We start from the raw sequence: 21,944 nt of genomic DNA, 5'->3' as shown, positions 1-21,944 counted from the left end.
ATACAACTAATACTGAACTGTTCAATATAGAATATTTATATAAGTTCTGTTGTCAGTGTCAAAATGCGTATGTTTGATGGACTTCTGAAGAGGCAGTGAATATATGTCTGAATAAGAACCATGTACAAACATGTACCACTTCAGGCAACCAATCTGTTCTGTCAATGTGCCAACATCAATCAGGCACTGTGCAGCCAATCTGCATACATTTTAGATGCAGTTTAGGCCTAGGTTGTTTGGTGGGTTTTGTTTGTTTTGGTTTTGTTTGTTGGGGTTTTTTGTTTGTTGGGTTTGGGTTTTTTGTTTGGTTGGTTTTGTTTTGTTTTTAAAGTAAAGCATCAAGATAAAAAACCCCACTCCTCTTTTTTTTTTTCTAAGCCAAATAATTTAGAATTGATGAAGTCAGACTCTCTCAAAAGCACATTAAAAAATATGTTTCTTTCACCCAAGTTTTCAAAATTGTTCCCTTACCAATAGATGTTGTACCACTAATTCATGAAGCACTACTACAAACAAAACTTTTGATTTCATATCAAGTACTGGGAGATAATCATAGCTACAAAACTAATAAAAATGGTAATATGTGCAATAGATTAGGCACAGAGCCATTTGATTTAATTTTCAATCATGCTATATTCTGAACTGAAGGGTAATATTTTGCAAATATAATGTTAAGACATGATGCATGCTCTAATTCTATTGTTGTCAGCTGACATTATAGGTTCGGAGTTGGGGGATTCTCCAGTGAGAAATTTCTACAAGACAGTACTGTTACCAAATGAAGAATCTTGGTAGCCTGTGTTAATAAGGGAAAAGAAATAAGAGTGCTTGTGAAAAATGTGACACAGAAAAAGGATGGTCCAACTCTGGGATCATCCTACAAAGGTAGGTGTGCTTGAAGAAGTGCACTTCAGTTATGAAATAATTTCTATTCAAGTCAACCAGTAGAAGAATGTGTATTAACTGATACACACAGGGGCTTGCGATTTTCCTTCCCATCACAGAAGCGATCCGAGAATTATTTTCTCAGGGGGATATTTTCAAACCAATGCTATACTCTAGGAGATGGAAGAAAATGGGCCTCAGGCATCCATGGGCTTTCTCTCAGCTCACTGATCTCACCAGGAGCACTTGACAAACAAGACTTCACCTCCCTAATGCAGTGAGTAAGGATAAAGGCTTTTTTGAGTGAAGCTCATTGAGTCTTCACCCATCCCCTCATCGTGAAAGTACTATTTTCTCACGGGCAATTTGTACTCAGACTGCTTTTTCCAAGACTGCAACAAAATGCTTCACAGCCTACTGTTGAAAACTGCAAGGTACAGTATATGTTATACATGCTCCCTCTCATCCTCCTCCAAGCTGAGTGCAAGGCACCTCTGTGGTCTCTTCCACCTCAGAGAGATCAAAGAACTTGGTTACCTGCCAAACAGTTTATACTATGCTTGACTAGAAACCAAAAATATACAAAATATAATAATAAAGTTACAAAATACTTAAAATGTCTACCATACTGATAAAATGCCTACTTTGGATATCACACATTAATACAACTGTCTAGAGCTACTGTAAAGATGTACGATAACTAATAAATGTCCTCTGACATAGAAAATATAAAAAAATTCTAGTGTAATCAAAGATATTCCCAAATAGATGCATTTTCACTTTAACTGGTATTTGTCAGAATACCTGCAAGTTAATAATTAAAAAAACCCTAGAGAATACATGAGATAATATTCTAAAAGTTAAAGTAAAAATTATTGAAGTTCCTATTTTGAAGCATTTACTACATTCACTTGTTTTATGTTTAACAAAATAAGGACAAAAATTACTTTTTAAAAAGCACATTACAAAATCCATTTTAACACAATTTTAAGTGCCATAAAGGGCTTTATATCTTTGAAAAGCACTTATTAAAAATTACATCTTAAATACCCTACACTAGAAAGTAAGTTAGCCTATAAGCCTGATAGGGGTCAGGGTAATAACACAGAATGAACAAATTACACTGTCATTCCACTTAAATTATTTAAGTTATTTAATTTGACCTGTAGATAGTCTCTTGTCTTCTCATCATGCCTGACTTTTAAGTGGGAGGTCTTCATTCATGATGATCCTTTAATGGAAGCAAAGCTTTCTCCATTTAACCCATGGTGTTATCAATCATGTACAGGGATAAATGAGGCTGTAAGATTTTGCCAGTATCACAAATGACACTGTGACCTGAGGCCAACATCTTTATTTGCTTCTCCAGTGATTCACTTCAGCAGATATTAACCAATTTTATAATCCATGAAAGGCAAAATTAAAGGACACCATCCATAAAACAGAATAATTCCTATCAGCAACAAAGTGATGTCGGTATTATCTTATAAATTATATGGCCATACAGTGTGGTAATGTAATGAAGTAAAGATGGTAATAATCAAATGCCTAGGGCAAATGCTAATATGCATTTAATCACACAGCATGAAGCCATTTGTCACTACAGTTGAATGCATGTGTACATAAAATACATGAGTCACGTCCTTATTGTTATAGTATAACAGCATCAATTTCATACTATCATTTTACCACAATAACAACTGTAGGTTTTGATATTAACTAAAACATTCAGACACCAGAAGTGCAAGTGATAGCAATATCTTTAAAAAACTATTTTGAAATACATTCCCCCTACTATTTGACTTAACACATTTGAATATTGCATGTGTGCAGAATTCTACAATGTTTTTGTACAAAATCCCCTTCAGGTACATTTTCACAACACCCTGAGTGACTTTTTAGAAACAGGCTAATTTATGGCATTTCAACATAGGCTGAATCAGTTTTTAAGCATTTATCAACCTTGATAAATAATTATTGATTTTCATTTGTTTATTTATTTATGGGTAGTTGCACACACAAAAGAAACAGACAAAACATCTATGCTAAGATAATCTAAAGTGTTTGCAAATGCTACCTCCAGAAAAATTACACTGAAGTATAAGCATCAAGTTCTATGCTTGGTGCAATACAGGAATGAAAATATTAATGGAGAAACTTTACCTGCTTAAGTGTAATAACTTCTGTCAAAGGGATGGCCATAAAAATATGGCTATGCCCATCAGTTGCAGATACAGAAGTTATAAGAATCAACTCTATCACGTAGTTCTACAACTATTTGTGAAACAGTACAAAAGTTTATGCAACTGAAATAAATTAATCCAGGTACATAATACATGCATATACATACAGTTATGTCTAGCCAAGAGCTAGAATTTAAATCTAAATATGTTGAGTTACTAAATTTTTCAAGATGCTAGTGATTCTGTGGAACCATCAGGTCAGATTACAGTTTAACAAGTATGCTCCAGATTTTTGCCATGTTAAACTAGAGTATAGAATACTGTCCACTTTTAAATCAAATACTTTAAAAAAATATTTATATGCAAAAATGGCATAGTATGACTGAATTTTATACAAGATGTTATCAGTATCATAAATAAATAAATAATCACACCACACAGGATAAGGTTACCTTTATGATCATTAAAGACCAGAATACATTTAGAAGCACTGCCTGGTGCATAAAAAGCAAGACAGTAAGTCTCACATATACATTTTCACTTTCAAAGAAAACGTCTTTTTGATACTGTTTGAACATCTGCTTTTATCGGAAAGAACTAAAACCAGATTTGACTCGAATCCATTCTTTTTAAAAAAACCCACAAACAAAACACACCCCCCCCCCGCCCCAACCATAAATCTTTACGTTCTATTATAAGTTTATGAAGTTATAACTTACATGCATGTTTAGGAATTAGAAAACAAGCAGTCAGCTGTACCAAAGGAACATAAGACTCTGGACTCCATAATTATGCTAGGAAGAGCTCAACAGAAAACACTAGAAAAAAAAAAGCAGGTGTTCATCAGTTTCCAGCTTCCATCTATCATGTCTGTCTCACACCTTGGTTGCATAAGTCAGGTGGGATTCCTCCATAAGATAACCTACTGGCACACAGTGCCATAAAATTTGGACTATAAGACAACATGGTAAATTGCCTACATAGAAACAACAACAGACAAGAAATCTAGAATAAGCTACATCACGTAAGAACCACTGACTTGTTAAGAATCCATATGTAAAGGTTTACGTGGCTTAACACCTATTTTACTGGATCAAGAGAGTTACAGCACCTTAAAGTTCTTGGGCTCACTTTGATTTTAAAAAAAAAAAAAGTTTGAAGACAGCACTCTCCCTACCAAAATTGGCTTTTTTTTCTATTTTAAATTCAGAGATTTTCTGTAGGTAGGGTTATTTATTTTAAAATTTTTACAGGCTGAAATTGTATGCAGTTATGTTTGATCTTGCCTTAATTTTTCAATTTAGGGATTTATAGAAAAATAAGTTATTTTTCATTTTCAGTAGAAGGTTATAATACTTCTCCATTCCACATCTTCCAACAAGCACATATACCATCCTTTTAGAAAAAAACAGCTACCTTTGTGTACACCAGACATCACCCACACCCAACCAACACATGGGATTTGCCCACCCACAATTCAACTGTACACATCCAGAAGGTGCTTGAGATTTGAAAAAGCTATGCTGGCAGGTTACCACTAAGCCAGGAGCTCCTTTCAGGTTTCTGAGTGCTGACAGTGGTGTAATGAGGAACACAGAGCAGATAACTGGATATAACACACCCTCTTGAATGAGCCCTGTTGGTTTAATTCTCTATTTTATTTCATCTTAGGTTGTGTGACTTTTGACAATTGTTTTGGTTTTTTAGCTGAGAATGGCTCCACTCACACATACAAATGAAACAAAGCAAATAACCTAAACATTTCACAAAAATGCAGGTTCTGGGAAAGAAGACACTACCTCTAGCAATTACAGAAATTAAGTATCTGTATACAATAGGGTGCTATTTAATAAAAATATTTCATTCCTAGAAGAGAATCCACCATGCAAATTGTATTTTAAAGGTGCTCCTCTACAGTTTTGTTAAAAATATTGCTGTATCTACTCATTGTCATCTGTTATCATGACAATCTAAAAATCAATATAGGATCATACAAAAAAAAGTATTTCCTTCAGAGTCTTCTAAAACTTTAAAAGTTAATAAATTTTCAAAAAACCCCAAACTTTTCATTTTCAAAATTGTGTTGCCAACCTTAAACAATTTGTTTCTAAAAGCTAAGATTAATATACCAGTATATTGGTATTCATTTACAAAGAATTATGTTCTTCTTCAAAATACAGTATCAAGATCAGGACTCTTTAAAAAGGCTCAAAACCAGAAGACAATAAGAATCTAATATTTGTATTTTTGTAGTCATATCATCTTAAATCAAAAATCATTTAGAGGAAGGATGGGGCAGACTTGTGGTTTTTGAATGCAGAAGATTGTATGATTTATTGGAATTTTACAGTAAATCAGGTAGTACTGTCAATGCAAAGTACTTATTTTATAGGACCACTTTATACCAATTTTAATTCTAAATAAACATTGATTTATACTAAAATTCCATAGAATCTTCTTTTATTCATACACTACATAAAGGTAAGTTTGGTCAGCATACACTTAATGTAATAACAGCTGCCCCAGGCCAGGCAAAGGGTCCTTCTACTTTACTATTTCATCAATAACAAAAATCCAGTTATAACTCTCTTCTGCTAAATGAAAGTGAACAGAAATTCTTCTCCTTGACCTTGCAACTACAGGATTTTGAAATTAGCTGAGAGGACTAATTTGGATCATGTGGTGCTTTTTATAGTGTAAGAGTCAAGTACAACAATAGCATGAGAATGCAATTTATGTTTTGACAATACACCTTTTAAGACTGGTGGAACCAGACTGCTTTTTCAAGGCTTTTCTGGAGAACATTCTCTATCCCTTTACTGGGATTGTTTAACAACACTGCTGTATCTACTCTTTCTTGTTAAGTAGCTCTATCTACCCTTTTTCATGCTCTTCCCTAAAGTTAGAGGTTATGCTTTTAATAGTTTACCTTAATAAAACAGGACAGAATTGCCTAGAGGGCTCATGACAGAAATTCTGAAACAGAAAGTGCATACTAATATAAAGCCTGTTACTAAAGAAAGCAAAGATGTTGTTCTTTGCTGCTCTAACAGCTGAAGACTTAGAATAACAGAAATATTCCATATAGTAGATATCCCAGACTTTAGCACATTTTATCCAAGTAACAGATTTGTGAACCTGCCATTATTTCTTATTTTCCAAATACAAAATAGTCCTAGTCACATCAAGTTGTCCTTATCTATGGTATTAGAAGCTCCTGGCCTAAATTCAATGGCATTTGTTTAAATTCAAGATAAGCGTAAAGATATTCATTCTGGAAGCTGTACACTTGTTCTAAAGCTGCCTTTGTCAAAACCCAGGAAAGTATCATGTCCTTTGTGGGAGGGAGACCAACATTACCTCCATAATAGAACACAACAATTGTCCTTAAAAACAGGCCTTAGAATCTTTGCTGACAAAACCATCATTGGATAGTATTAGCCTAAGACAATCTGGTTGGTAATATATCTCTTTTCAAAGTTTCAGTTTTTAATAAAATTGTGGAAAAACTATTGCACAAAGAACTCTCAGCTGTTAGAATCCTCAAGTTTTCTTGCTCAAGAAGCAATGGGTCTGTGCTGTTTGTTTTGTTTTTCGCATTTGCCTAAAAGGAGTTTTTTTGTTTGTTCTTTTTCCCACATTTTGAACTCTGTTTCAACATGTTAACAAAGTTACTGTTAGGGAGTACGGATAAGTGACTTATTATAAAATATAGTGATATGGTTAACATCTTTATCTGTGTTTCAAACCCATCTAAATATAACAGCTAAGCATGCTGTATGTATACTCATCGTATGACAACAAAAAGATGAAGGAAAGCTGAACAACACATTCCTAATAGACCAAACTAATGACCCAGAAAGCATATGGGAAAGTCCCTCTGAGAGTCTTTTTTTATTCAATCTGCAATACTTGATTTTGATGTGATAATAGCTGTTTCAAGCAATTATCACAGTGCTCCAGTTCAGCTTTTTAGATCATAAGCCAGTAAAGATGACTCCCATTAAATACAGAGCTATAGTAAACATAACTTGAAGAGTGAAGTTTTTAAGCATGTTTTGTCAGTTACTCCAAAGTCTGTATTAGCTACCTGTTGAATTCTGCATGAAATTTAAGAGATTGCATCTGCTTGTCCAACTACTACATCACTTGGGATCTGCATTTTTCCCCCATTACAAGAGGTTCCTTTCAGTAACTTCAATTCTTTTGATGAATATATATAATCTTTCACGAGCTAGCCAGCTCAGGCATTTTCCAAAAAACAGGTGATTTAAAATTTCCATATCATATAAGTTGGTTAGCAGGTCTAACACACACAGAAATACATTTTCAGGATCCTTACCTCCTGTAATAAAAAATAATTACATAGTATATTTTCTCTCTTTTATAGGATAATACTACAGTAAGACCATGCATAGATAATAACAGAAGATTTTTTTCAGCCACAGGTAAAAAAGGTTATTAAGAAATTGGCAGAAAAAAAAATCTTAACTCATTTCAGCTCAAATTAAGAAAAGAGGAAAACGTAAGATGGTTGCACTCTAAGACTCTAAAAAGGTTTATCTACTTACAACATTTGTATGTAGGACTAAATTCTGCTTCTCTCTAACCTTTCAATCCTAATATTTTTCAAGATTTAATCAGCATCCTTTTACCTATTAGTATGGAGACATTAACTCTTCAAGGGATTAACAGAACCCAGGTTTACCCAAATTTTACAGGCACAAAAAAATCTAGAGGTCTTTTAGTGAGTCAAAAGCAGTTTACCTTCGTTTTAAACACGATACTGCCACCTAGTGGACAACCTAATGAACTATGCTGTTCTCGATGCACCACAACTACAGCTAAAGCCATGGAATAAAATTAAATCGTTTCCTAAAGACATGTTTGTGCAAGGACTAAGGTATCAGAAGCAATGGGAGCTCCAAATAACCTCTTCATCCAGTAGAAGTACTCTGGCAGCACAAAGCAAGCAGCAACTGCAGTTTTGAATACTCATTCGCAACATGTCACTCGCTGCAAAAAGAGCAGATGTATTCAGGTAGCATTCTGATGTGGTAGTTGCTACTTGTTTGTAGTTACAGTTGTGAAATAACTATACCAACTGTAAAACAAGGAAATAATAAGACTCAATACCATCAAGTAAGGGATCACTCCAAAATAATATAATATTAACATTAAACAGATCTATGCTGAGGAATGTATTGAGGAAAAGCATACCCGTATGTGAGAAATCTAAAGATCTGTGAAATTTAGTTTTATCAATTAAAGAAGGCTGTCTGCTACGGAAGCATCATTCAGAACCATGTTGAGCTGTGGAGTGTTTCTTACATGACAGACTCATTAAGGGGAATAAATGGCTCTCTTGGCTAAATCTAATCCAAAAGATTAGGGACATGACAGCAGGAGGAGCAAACACAATCTCCTGTGTCAGCAAGTTCAGGCACTACGATATTTAACTTCTTTCCAACATTTTGGAAGTACCTATTTTATATTCATTAAGAACTGATTTGCCTGAAGGCTGGCTTATTGGTTGTTTTTTTTTCTTCTTCTCTCTTCTTTTAAATGTGTCTGACAAGAAGCACTACTTTTTCCTCTACAAACCATTCCTCAACACAACTAACACTAACATTACTATTAAATATTTGGGGATCCCTATGGTAGAGCTTCAAAAGGAAAGAAATTATTATCTCAATGCAGCATAATATGATAAGAAAATTGTTTCTTTTCTGCCTAAGCATCAGAGATAATGTCGGTATCGGTGAAAAAGATTCCTGTCTCATCATTAGCACACTTTCCAAATCCTACATATGTGCATCCTGCTATAGGTTAGTGTAAGGATGTCTCTGCAGCACCAGGTTTGGAACAGCTCCCACAGGAGGTTAGGAACGGCAGAAGGCAAGGAGCAGCCTTGTACCAGGACACAGAATTTTACGTCTCTTCCCCATGTCACAGCATCCCCAAAACTCCAGAACAGCACAGACCACAGACACCAGGCAGATGTTCTTCTCCTTCTTTGGGTACCCAGTCTAATAAATGATCAACAGGTACGGGATTTTTGCAGGACACAAGACAGAATGCATGATGTTTCTGTAAAGATGCATTAGAAGACCATAATTACATGGCATAGTGATAAAAACTTGAATGCAAAAGGCATAAGAAACCAAAGCAGCAACAGTTTTAAGATGACACATAAATAAACTGAAGATGGTATTTTTAGAGCTTTTTTCCATGTTAGCCTTTACCATGAACACAAGAGACAATGTGACTGAGATCTTACTAGAAATACTCTGTAAGTATGGATGTTTTACATATTTGTTCAAACTCCTAAGTGAAAGACAAGATGTAAACCTTCCTACTGAGGATAAATTTTGCAACTTGAAGCACTCTACTATTGACTACACGTTTAGCTATGTTTTTCAGCTAAAAATTATCGCCATGGCTATAGCGACATGCAACTGGCACTGGGGTATCAGAGGGAACTAAACCAGAAAAGACACCATGGTTTCAAACCAGAAACACTTCTCTGTAGTTACCTGTAGGCTGAAACACACTGGAAGTCAGACACAAGCAATGCAATAAGCATCAAATAAATTAAGTGAGGGTATGCATGCAAGTGCAAGGAGACACACACAGGAAAAGGAGAAGAAACTCTCCTGTACTTTGTCCATTTGGATTCAGAACAGACTTGAAAAAGGTGGCACTGACAGAAAAGATTCACCAAGTATTAACATATTTTCCTCACAGACCTGTAGCATAGTGAAATTGTTCTTATGCTGAGAGGCAAGCAGCCTGGCAAGAAGTTTAAATAAGTATTTCCTGACTTTGGATAGGGCATTGCATAAACAAATCCATATGAAAAGCAAGAGACTAAGCCCTACATAATAAAAATTAGGAAAGACGCCACTCTTTCTGGGACAGGCCTGAGATTATTAACAGTGCTGTGGCCTCCCAGGCCCTGCTGGAAAACTGCCTTTAAAAAAAAAAAAAAAAAAGAACAAAAAAAACCCCAAAAACCAAAACAACAAAACAAACCAAAACAACCAACCTTGTTTTCCCCCAATTCCACCATAGCAGAGGCAGGTTATTCTCGCAGGTACAGTTCCCCTGCAGGCAGCACCGAGACCGCCGCCAGCTTACCCCGTTCTCGGGGCAGCGGTCCGGGGCTCCACAGTGCCCCCTCCGTTCCCTCCCCGGCACAGCCTTCCCGCCAACGCCAACGGCCGCCCTCGCGCCGGGGCGGGGCTGCTCTCCTCAGGGGCTGGGGGCAGAGCACACCGGTTTATAAACCAGGTTTTTTTACTGCGTTAGCAATGCGTATACGTACAAGTATGGAAATGCAGTTAATATACCCCCGAATCCTTTACTCTGCCCTCTAGTGACACCACGCATAAATTCATTTTTGAGGTGAATGGGACCCAGAAGGTACTTTGTTTTTCAAAGTCACATCTGGTACTTTTCTTCCTTCACTCATACATCCTGCTAGGTAGTTCTGAAGTGGATGAGTATTCTCCCATAAATTTGTACTACTTTTCCCCAGAGTTTTTTTGGCACAATATATTAGATTTGTCTATTTGATTTCATTTAAACCATAACAATATTACTTGATTTAACAGCTAGTTAAAGCACACACTTCACTAAAGGAGAAGGTGATTTGACTTTTGGGAGGTATACAGCCCAAGGTTGTAGAAACACGCATGAAAAAGAAAATGCTTTATATCAAAATCAACATTTCCAAACCACTTAAGTTAAAAAAGTTTTTTGGTTTTTTTTTAAATGCAATACCTGAAATAATACGTGCTTGGTACTAAAAAGATAAGCAGAATGATGACGCTCAGAACTATACTCTTAGCTGGTCCAAATAATTTCTCATCAAAACCTTTGTTTTCTTGGCTAGGCGTCTTCATCAGCACAGGGTCCCAAAGCAATATTCTTAGGCAGGCTGATTCCAGTAATCCTGGAAACCTGCAGTGACGCTGACCCCTCTGAATGCTTCCTATGCCTCTGTAACCGTGAATCTCCTTTCTAATGCATGATCAAGTTAGTTCTCATTAACCTTACCAGGTACCACCACAGAGTGCTGGGGTTTCTATGTACCACAAATGGATCCTTACAGACCTATTGCAACAAAAATCCTCAGCCAACACACACAAGGCTTAAGCTAGTGGAGCAGCTGAGCGGTAGGTTGGTTGAGAATGTATTTTCCCCATAGGTCTTCATGGCTGTTTTGAGTATTACTGGATGACTACTGGAAATACACAACTGGAATATATTATCTGTTCAGGAAGACCTGCCAGTGAATTTTCACTTTTCAATGAAATTGACCTTTTATTTACACAAATACTTAGTACAACCTTCAACTGCAGAATCTTAGTATTTAGAACTCAAACTTACTCTCACTCCCACTGACTTCAAGATAAAAAGAGCCAGGTAACACAACAAGCATAGCATGTTAAATGCAACTGAATCATTTAAAGATAATACAAAATTGCTTGTCCATCCAGCAAATTTTTTTCTAATAGCATTATATAAAGAACCACCACAAAATTTTAAACAGTTTAATTAAGAACAGCTTCAAAAAGGTATGTTATTATTCATTACTTATGTAGTAACCACAGTGTCAGTTTATGACTTTACCAACTAAGTAGTTCTCTGAAAAACTTAACATTCATTTTTATAATTATCTTTGTATCATTAATAAATCAATGCTGAATTGCTGCATGGAAGAAGATCTAGATGTAAGAGGACGAAAGGGGATACAAAGTCATACAACTCAGGCAAAGCATAATAGGAGTATAAAGTGAAAATGAGCACTATAAGAAAAAGGTATGCAGGAACTTATTTATCAAGGATTTACATTTAACATGGAATGCAAGCCGAAGTCATCTAATAACTGACTATTAAGGTCTATTACTTTTGCTTGATCAAACTTGAAAGAGGCAAAAAGAAATGGGATAATGAACATGAGAAATAAATAGGTTTCCAGTAACTATTTCATTTCCTGGAAAAGGGGAATGGAATGATCTAAGTGACTTGCAGAAATAGATGTCCTATCTTAAGAGGAAAAAAAACCCCATAGATTTGAAGGTCATATAGGAGCCTTTTTCACTTATTTTCCCCTCTATGCTAAAATTCAAATATAAATGTACAAAAAAAAAAAATCTTTGCTTTTGACTTGAAATGTTTGCATTTCACCTGGATTATTGTCTTCAACAACAGCATGAACTTCCATGAAAGCATCATTTCTATAAATTGTATAGTGCAAGTGTCTTTCAATAAAGTTCACAGCAAATAGTTATATATATTTAATGTTACACATAAATCGCATTTTATGGAACGATAACATAGTAACTGTGGAATGAGTTGCTTCCCCCCCCCGAAATCCTATGACTTACTTGGCAAAAACTAAAATATTTGAAACAATGACACCTGGAAATGTAATATTTTCCAAAGCACAATTCGGAAAGCATTCTTTTGCAGAAGTTTTGAAATATGTAGTCTCAATCTATTAGACAGGGACATAATTTGGACTGTCACCAGTAACATGAGATTTATTCCTGTCAAGGCCACAGTTGGAAGCTAAAAAACAAATTGAGCAGAGGACTGACCTTCATACTGAAGTTTATAGACAGTGCTACAAATGAACACCAGATTAGTACATATTGCCTATGGCAGGTGTTGGAAATCATGGTGTTTGCGATTCAGCACTGCACTCCAATCTTGGAAATATATTTGGTAGTCTAAGTAGATTAACATACTAAGCAAACCTTTAACATCACTCTAATGGTTTTCACTAGGAATTCTGATAGTGTTATTCATCTAAATTTATACTTAATAAAATTCCTTTTTGAAGAAAAGTCAAATTTTTTTTAAAATACTAATGAAGCCTCTGTATAACGAGTATCTTCAGATGTCATCTCAAATCCGCATCCATCTTTATTGTAAATACCTGCTTTACTTCATGTGCACATTTTTTAAATACAGTGTATACTTGATAAAGAAACATGCCAATCAAATGCTATGTTTCAATAAACACCTTTGCTCTTTCAGCAGATGTTATTGCTAGACTTAACCCAAATTCAGTTAATTTACACTTAGAACCGACAATATTACTATTAACTTGAGATATTTAATAAAATAGTAATGTAACATTTATTCAGCAATTTTGGAATCCATAAAATTGTATTTCTAGAAAATAATAATTGCAGTTACATCAGTTTGTGTTGTATGTGTGTGGGGGGTTGTTTTGGTTTGGGTTTGGTTTTTTTAAAGTTCTTTACGTACAAACTTATCCCTATACTCTGGGGTAACTTGGACATAGTACACTGAAGTGAAAACATTGTGTTTTCACTTTAAGTTATTTTAAAAATAGAGCATGGAGCTACAAATACAATTGGTATTTTTTATTTCTATTAATATGACTACTATCCAAAATAGTAATATGAAATAATTTGGGTATTTGTGCTCTGTGTCAAAAGAACATGTTGTAGATTACCTGTGTATTTTTAAGTGACCAGGCATATTGGGACTAGCAACACTTTAAAGAGGAAACTTCTGTCTGAAACTTCAGCGGTAGTGCCAATGCTGCACAGAATGTGGTTGGTCCGTTATCAGTTATATGTCTATGATGATTCAGGGATTATATTCAACTCAGTCTCAACTGCTGTTCTAATAAGACGATGTCCTCGCTAATCTGACAGAAGGAAAATAGCAATAACTTTTAAGATTAAAAATGGGTAACAGCCAGATATGTTTCCAAACTTTATATATTAAATAATATTTCCACATTCTCTAAGTTACGCTCTGATAGGAGTTTCCCATATAACTAAGAAATATACTGAGACTGTATTTAATGCTGAGATTGAAGATTCATATTCCCAGTATGGAAGCAGCATAAAATAATCTGGACTACATTTTACTTTAATGTGTTCTACAAGTAATGAGATATGGTGAAGATATCCAAGAATAAAAATGGGAACAGTCCTCCTATTTGGCTCGTGTTTACAAAACTTTATTTGATGGTTCCATTCATAATCATTTTTGTATAAATCTTTAATATGATCAGACCAATGCATCTGGAATGAATATTCCGTTCCAGATGGACTACAGCAAGTGGACTGTTCTTCAGCCTTTCACATTTTTTGTGTCAAGCTCTCAGAACCACAACAGAACACTTGGTATGTTCTTCCAAGTTGTTAATTATTGCAGTTAGACTGCTGCTTTTTAATTCAGCATCAGTCTTTCTGTGATGGCTTTCAACTAAGTAAGATGAGTTTACAAGAAATATATCTAGAGAAGAAAATATTGAAACACTTCAAGACTGAAATACTGCAAACAAGATCTACCAGAGACATTAAAAGAACTAACTACTGGGATTCATTTCTGAAAATAAGTAATACAGCTGCATACAAATATCAAAACAGTAAGAGAGAAAAAACAGTAATACAGTCCTGAAAGACACACTGTTCTTCTCCTAGAGCACTCCTGTTGGAATCAATGGTTCTTACAGATGATAAAACATAATTGCTGAGGCATTATGTTGCACATGGTATGGAAGCAAAGATAAAAGAAAATATTCACTTAATGGAGAGAATACTTTCTTCTTCAAAGAGACGTATTTAAGAGTCAAAAAGTCATTCCTTTGGTTTGGCATAAAGGGAAGGAATTATTTGTTCAGAATTTACCAAAGGGGGTTGAATTTAGCCGCTGTTCTCATTTTGGCTTTGCAAAACCAAGACTGTGTCTGCAGGTACTGCAGTTACTCTGGCTACAGTACCCCCTCATATTCAAGACAGCCCAGATGAATAAAACTATTACAGCATAGGCATGCCTTGTCTGGTGCAATGGACCTTCATGTAGTTGTTTTCCCTCTGCTAACTCTTTCACCATGGCAAATTCATTTTTGCAGTCAGATTGACTCTTACTGGCATGGCACACCACCAGGATGGTAAAACACAGTTTGGTATCCTTGAAGGAGTTCAGTGGTACCTACGGCCAGGCACCCCAAATCAAGAGGTTTCCTCAGAAGCTGCCCCCTCCCACAGCTGGAAGCTGCTGCACAAGGTCTTGCCCTGGGCTGGCAGGCGCTGCTGGACATCACCCGCTGTAGCGGCTGGGCACAGAGATGCAGCCCCCGAGGCGGCAGCGCCTTGCCCTGGGCAAGAGAGCAGCCAGCTTGCTCTGAGCCAGACCCCTGCATGGGGCTGGGGCTCCTGACTCACAGGAATTCAGGACTCCTGCTTTCTGCCAACCTCAGCGCCGGAGTCCCAATTCTCTTCCTCCCACGTTAAATGGGTCTGTAGATCTTCCAACACAATATTTGCTACTTTTGCTCAAACCAGGAGGTGGGACAAGGGATGTGAAGGAGGGAAATTAATTTCTTTCCATCACCCCTGTGTACCAAAAAAATGTTTTTGGCTTCCTGTATTTGATTTTTAAATCCTTTCAGATTCTATGGTCTCAAACCTTTCCAAAAAGCTCCATGTGTTAGATTTCCTTTATCTTTAGAGCAGCTGTATTTTCATTGCTTCTTGCTCTGCATATCTCCCCATTTTCTGAATTGTGCCACAATCAGACAAACCAACCAAGTAGTGATGACTAATAAAGCTCAGTTGTTCTGCCTCTTGCAGAAGCAGTCCTGATCAAGAAATCAATTAAATATATTACTTACTTAACCCTTTAGCTTTTTGCTATCAATGACACTATTCACATGTTAGTTAGGTGCACCATCAACTGCTTTGCTGAACACTCACCACCAAAAAAAGATTAAACCCCTGAAACGTCTGCTATAAGTAACTGAGATTCTTCCCCCAGCTTTATATATTTATTTATTTTTAAATCTGAACTGCTTCCTAAAGGGAACATTAACACAGTCTCATAGTTTTCTTCCTTACATTAAGGACATAAACTGCACTCACACCGAGCGTACTGTCAGCTAGTGCCTCACTTGTGCAGGGAGTGCTGTTTTACAAAAAAAAATTAAAAAAAAATTAAAAAAATCAAGCCACTCACGTACATAAAATGAAGTCTGTTTTAAGACAAGAAAATAATTTCTAGTACTGTAATTCTGAGCATCTCTCAAATACCCATTTCCAATATCTTAAAATAACTTCTTGACCTGGTTTTTCAGTTATAAAACTCTGCTCAAATATACTCAAATATATCTTTCTTCTGTATTTAGCTCAAATAAAAAGGATGACATTTTGACCACATAAAAACCCACAAATGCTACAAAGGTATGTGAAATCAATCACAATTCTTCCTTAACATCATCTGGCATTTTTTAAAGAGGGTGTGGGGTGTTTACAGGGTTTTTTTAAACATACTTTTTTTGTTGTTGTTAAAACAAAACCAAAACTAGCAAGTACTACCAAATTCAACAGATGTCTTTAGTGGGAACAGCATCAGACCTAAAATCAGGACATACTGACATCTGAAAGACATAAAAAGACTTGAATCTCTTTCAATTTTGTTTTTCATAATTGTATTACACAAAATAAGCTGGTGTAAGAGATTGGGTGGAGGGGGAGAATCAGAGACTCTTTGGCTGACTGGATGTGTTACATTAATTTCTTAATATGTGAAGGAGTGGATTACCCCTCTAACAGCAATGGGAAATTAGTTTCTTTATTTCTTCATTAAGACTGTGGGAGGGAAATTAATTTTCTACTCTGGTTTTCAAAATTAATTGAATATATCTTTATTAAAGTGATAAATATATACACATACTTTTTGGTTGAAAGAATTCTCTAAATTAATCCTAAACAGACATTTTCAAAGCAATTTGGTAACACATGGTTATTTTTTTTGTTTCATTTTCTGATGTTATAAAAATATTGAAAAAATGGCTCATATAAACCCAATGTAACAAAGCTGCCTATAGAAAAAAGTATCTGAAAACAGTTTTTCTAGAGTAATTTTTGTAGTATTAGTTAAATGGCATATTGTTTAGCCTTCATTTCTTCCTACTCTGACTGTATTGGTTTTGTACCTATGTTCTTGCAGCTTGTAATGAGTACCTAGGTGTCTATGCTTTCAAGCATATAGCTATATTCACCAAAAAATGTTTTTTGATTGCTCTAACAAGAAACCATAGTTTTTAAAGCATCATCCACTTAGTTTGAAGCATGAGGCATGGTATCTTAGGGTGTCTAGATATATTCATGTGTGTATTGGAGGAATTACAACGCATCTCAAAGTTACTCACTTAACTTCCTATGCATTCAGTGTTTTTATATCTGTTTGTATTGTAAACATATTTCATATGGTGTACTTCCACCATTGCATCATTATATTCTTTTATTTACATTCTTTAGTACTCTTGTATGCAAAGTCAACCACCTCAAAGTGAGCTTATGCCAATGATATTTTTATTTAGCCTTCTATTGCTTAAATAGTATATTCTTTTTATCTAACATCTTTCTTACTCAAAAAATAAGTCATAAGCATTTTTCTAGAGAACATGGACATTCAAGCACTGGAAAAAACCTACTGATTGCAATAGTGACTTTTCCATCTCCTGGTATCTTCAGATGAAGACTAGATGCCTTAGCAAACCGCATGCTTTGGCCAAACATAAGCTCTGGACTGAATACAAGAATACCACAGTAGAATCCAAGAGCTTATAACATAAGGAAAATTAGATTTGTCAGTCCTTTAGAACCATCAAGTCCTTCATGTGCTTTTGGCCTAGAGGCTCAAAAGAGTAAGAAAATCCATAACAGAGCCTCCTACAACTTTATTTTCCTCATGTACCTCAAATTCATTAAACAGAGAATACAATTTTTCATCTATTGTTCAATGACAATTAAAAGCCTATGCTATTTTATGGGGCCTCTGTCTCCCTGTACAAATAAGTAATCATGCCCCAAACTGTATCAATAGAGACACAGGTTATTTTAATTTCACCTTTTTTAGTTTTTAAACTTAAATGGCCAACTTTGTAAATTCTATAATCTTTCACATGAGTTACTGTATTATTCTTTTCTTAAAGAAAAATCTAAGAAATAAATCAGAAGACAATTATTTCTGAAGTTGTACTGCAGTTACTGTAAACCCAAACTCAAACTGTAACCTCTGCCACTAATTTCCAAGTGAAAGCCACCAATTTCTCTGTTTAGTAAGATCTGTAACTGTTTGACAGTCTTTCTTACCAAAAAAATGCTTTGTTGTATAAAATTAAAAAAAAAAATAAAAAATCCATGAATGCAGAGGGCCAAACTACCTTTGTAATCCTTGAAAAACAATGGCCTTTACGAGAGTTGTCCTAAACAATCACTTCAAACTTACAAATTATTTTCAACCTGAAAATAATATTTATTTATTTAAAAGCTTGTAAGTTTTTGCATTCATTTTCTAGGTTCAAAAAATCCAAACACAACGTTATTCCCCAAGATATACACCAAAGACACAAAAAGAACCACACCATCAATGGTGATTCATCTTTGCAGAAGTTCAAGTTACCTCCTTTTTATAGGCTCCACCTTAATTTATGTTAATAGAATTCTGGTGAATTCTTATGACTTTATTCTCACTGTAAGAGAAGAAGAAAAAGTGGAATACAAGTAAGTAATTAAACAATGGGGGGGAAGTTACAGTTGATCTTACTAGGAAGTTCTTGTTTGTTTGGTCAAACAAATAACATTTTAATTATAGACACACAGAGTATAGGAATTAAATATGCAAAGTTTATATCGAACAAAAGCAAGACTGTCTCAAAAGCATTCACACATCATGATTCAACCTACTTGTTTAATTCATTCCATTGGAATAGTTCTTCTCTTTCATAACCGCCAACAAAAAAGTTGCAAAATGCAACCAAGAGGAAGAAGTAGAACAAGTTCTTCACTTGTTTAGATAATGTATTGCTTGATTAGTAGCTTGTTAAAAAATATGAGTGAGTCCACACAGCATCTTTGTTAATACATTAACCATAATTTGCAAAAACAAAATAAGATTTGTTCTTTGCCCAGAGAAACAATTTAACTTTAATGCATAGAGAAGTAAAAACAATCTTCAACTCTACCTCCCCCTATTAGGGGAACTTAAAGAAGCAGAACAAAAGGAAGTCTGGATAAAAATTAAGTAGCAGACAAAATCTCAACTATCTGAGGAAACGAGTCAATGGTGAAATAAAGAAACCATCACCAAAAATCCTCTTCCTTAGGAAAGAAAATCTATGATCTATCCCATAATTAAAACGGCAGAGTGGAGCCCCTTCTAATGGTGTAACATTTATCAAAATTTAAAGTCTGATAGGCTTTTACCAATATTGCTGTTTTAATTGCCTCATGCATTCGTGGAAGAGGTTGTTGAGGGCTCTGTAATCCTCCGTGTCACACAAACTCCTTCTGTCACAGCTCCAACAAAACCACATTATTATCCTCTCCTCTTCCAGAATTTTTTTTTTTGATTAAAAAAATGCTCCACAAGATCAAGAAGCAGGGAAACTCCACAAGACTTTTCATAGCGAACTATACAATCTCCAGACAGAAAAAGAAAAAAGAAAAAAAAAGAATTTTATAGAAAGCATCCTCAAAACATCTTGAGCCAAGACTCCGTAACCTTTTCCAATACACCACAAAAGCTCTGCATGAATGGGACAACTTAAGATTATGTTTATCATCCTTGCCACAGTACAGATTGTTAGCCTGCACACCCATAAGTCGGGTAAGAATGGCATCATAAGAATGCTGTGAATATTTAGAATACAAGACCAATGCCCTGACTTCTGATCCAAACTCATTTATTTCCTTCTTACTCATATGAACTTCCCCTTCAGTACTGGCAGCACAGATACAGGTGCCACAACGGCTGTGCAGAATAGTACCCAGTGTTTGTGAGCCACTTCAATGATTTAAGGGATCTGCAATATCATTTATCCAGCAGTTTCTCCATAGCAAAATTGTTCATCCATGTTCTTTTTCCTAAGCTAAAGCAGAATTCAAGTAATTGCTTGCTTACCTGCCTAGGATAATATAGATTACGTCCCTGAGAAGGAATGCTCACCAAGCATTAAAGTGTTTGGCATCCACTGTGAAATACTTTGCCTTTGTTGTAAATGTCAAGAATTGTACATACACCTGAGATGCAGTCACCAAAACCATTCTGTTGGAAGCAAAGTGGCATTTTGGGGTCCACAAAGCAAAAAGAGCTAGAAGAATTCATACCAGTACTCCTCACTGGACCTCTCTTTGTAGAGAGACTGCTTACCTAAATTTTCTCTGTATTTTCTTAGGCAGAGAGACTATTTAGGCAGCTTGTCATTACTAATCTTGGTAACATTTTCAGAAAAATCTTTGCTTCTCTCTAGTTTACAGATATTTTTAGAATCAGCTTTTAGACCACAGCAAAGAATAACTGCATCCTCAACAGAACTGCGCTGGCTCTACCTCACACATGGCATTCTCTCATTTGGACTAAAAACCTGAAATCTCTCACCGATTGCTTCCTCAAACTCAATAAAATTCACTTTACTCTTTACCTGGCTGTAATGTGCTAGACCATTTTCCAGAAACTGTAAACATAAAAAGAACAGCAAATTACAATATGCAGGAAAAAAAAATACAGGTTAACACCACTGCCTATAAAATCAGTAATCATGAAAAACAGTAAAAATTTGATCTATTATCAACCCTAACAATCACTACTTCTGCTTGGATAAAAGCACCTCAAATAAGCACCTCACCCAATTAAAGTTGGCTTCTACTCACTAGTGCAAATAAGTTGAATTTTTAAGATTACATGTCTAAAGAAAATTTAAAAATCCCTTTCTCACCTTAAGTCTTCAAGCAACCCTCCCACAAGCACAAACGAGTTCCTTGTAGATCAACCAAATACATACCAAATAGAAACTGACTGTAACACAGCAACAAAGGTTATAAATATATCTCCACAGCTACCAAAGTAAATGCAAAGCATAACAGAAACACCAATATCTAGTGCATTTATGCATGTTAGAAGCCTGCAACTGAGCAAAATTAAAACATCAAAGCTATCAATCTGGTGTTACAGTTCTTCATCTACAAGTAACTCAAAAGCTCAATTTTGTTGGAAAATTAAACCTTTTCAAGACATATTTTATACAGCTTTGTCTTGTATACTTCGATAGCAGATTCTCAGCAGGAACATCCAGAATTCTAAGTGAAAGTAAAGCTGCAGGAGTAAGCTGAAATGCCACCAGAGAGCTCCCTCTAGTGTAAGCAAGAAAAGGAAATAATTTAAGTCCAAGATACCAACTGTACAGAGAAATGTTACCGAGACGAAAAAGGTAATGCAACAGAAATAGTTAAGGAGCTAAATATTAACCCCAGATCTTAGAAAGGTGAGATGAGGTTGAAGCATCAGGGCTTTTGCTCTACTAGTAGCAGACAGTATCACAGAATCACAGGATGGCTGAGGTTGGAAGGGACCACTGGAGGTCCATCACCTGGTCCACCACCACCACCACCACCCCCCCCCCAAGCAGGACCACCTACAGCCAGTTGCCCAGGACCATGTCCAGACACCTTCTGAATATCTCCAAGGATGGAGATGCCATAACATCCCTGGGCAACCTGCGCCAGTGCTTGATCACCCCCTCAGTAAAAAGGTGTTTCCTTACATTCAGGAGGAACCTCGTGTGTTTCAGTTTGCGCCCATTGCCTCTTGTCCTGTCACTGGGCACCGCTGAAGAGAGCCTGGCTCCATCTTCTTTACATCCTCCCTTCAAATATTTGTACACATTGATGAGATTCCCCTGCCCCCTGAGGCCAAGAACTTTTGTTCCTGCCTAGTGACCTTAAATAATTTTGCTAGTTGAAAAGTAGCTCACCAAAATAAGACAAAACTGTATCAAGAACAGCCAGAAGCAGATTTTCATCACACTGCCAGAAGGTT

General features: G+C 35.7%; 1 protein-coding gene across 1 annotated transcript in view; it reads right to left on the bottom strand.

Annotated features, from left to right (window-relative positions):
* CCDC73 (coiled-coil domain containing 73) overlaps nt 1-20,903 on the bottom strand; it is a 78,443-nt gene extending 57,540 nt beyond the window's left edge. Inside the window, exons 1-2 of the mRNA XM_075048669.1 lie at nt 20,845-20,903; nt 18,531-18,600 (exon numbers count right to left, since the gene is read on the bottom strand). The gene's annotated coding sequence lies outside the window, so the exon portion shown is untranslated. The remainder of the gene's footprint in view (nt 1-18,530; nt 18,601-20,844) is intronic.
* Nucleotides 20,904-21,944: the final 1,041 nt, after the last annotated feature.

Source organism: Buteo buteo, chromosome 16, assembly GCF_964188355.1.
Source record: "Buteo buteo chromosome 16, bButBut1.hap1.1, whole genome shotgun sequence".
NCBI classification, from domain to species: domain Eukaryota; kingdom Metazoa; phylum Chordata; class Aves; order Accipitriformes; family Accipitridae; genus Buteo; species Buteo buteo.
This window is presented reverse-complemented; position numbering and strand designations above follow the sequence as displayed.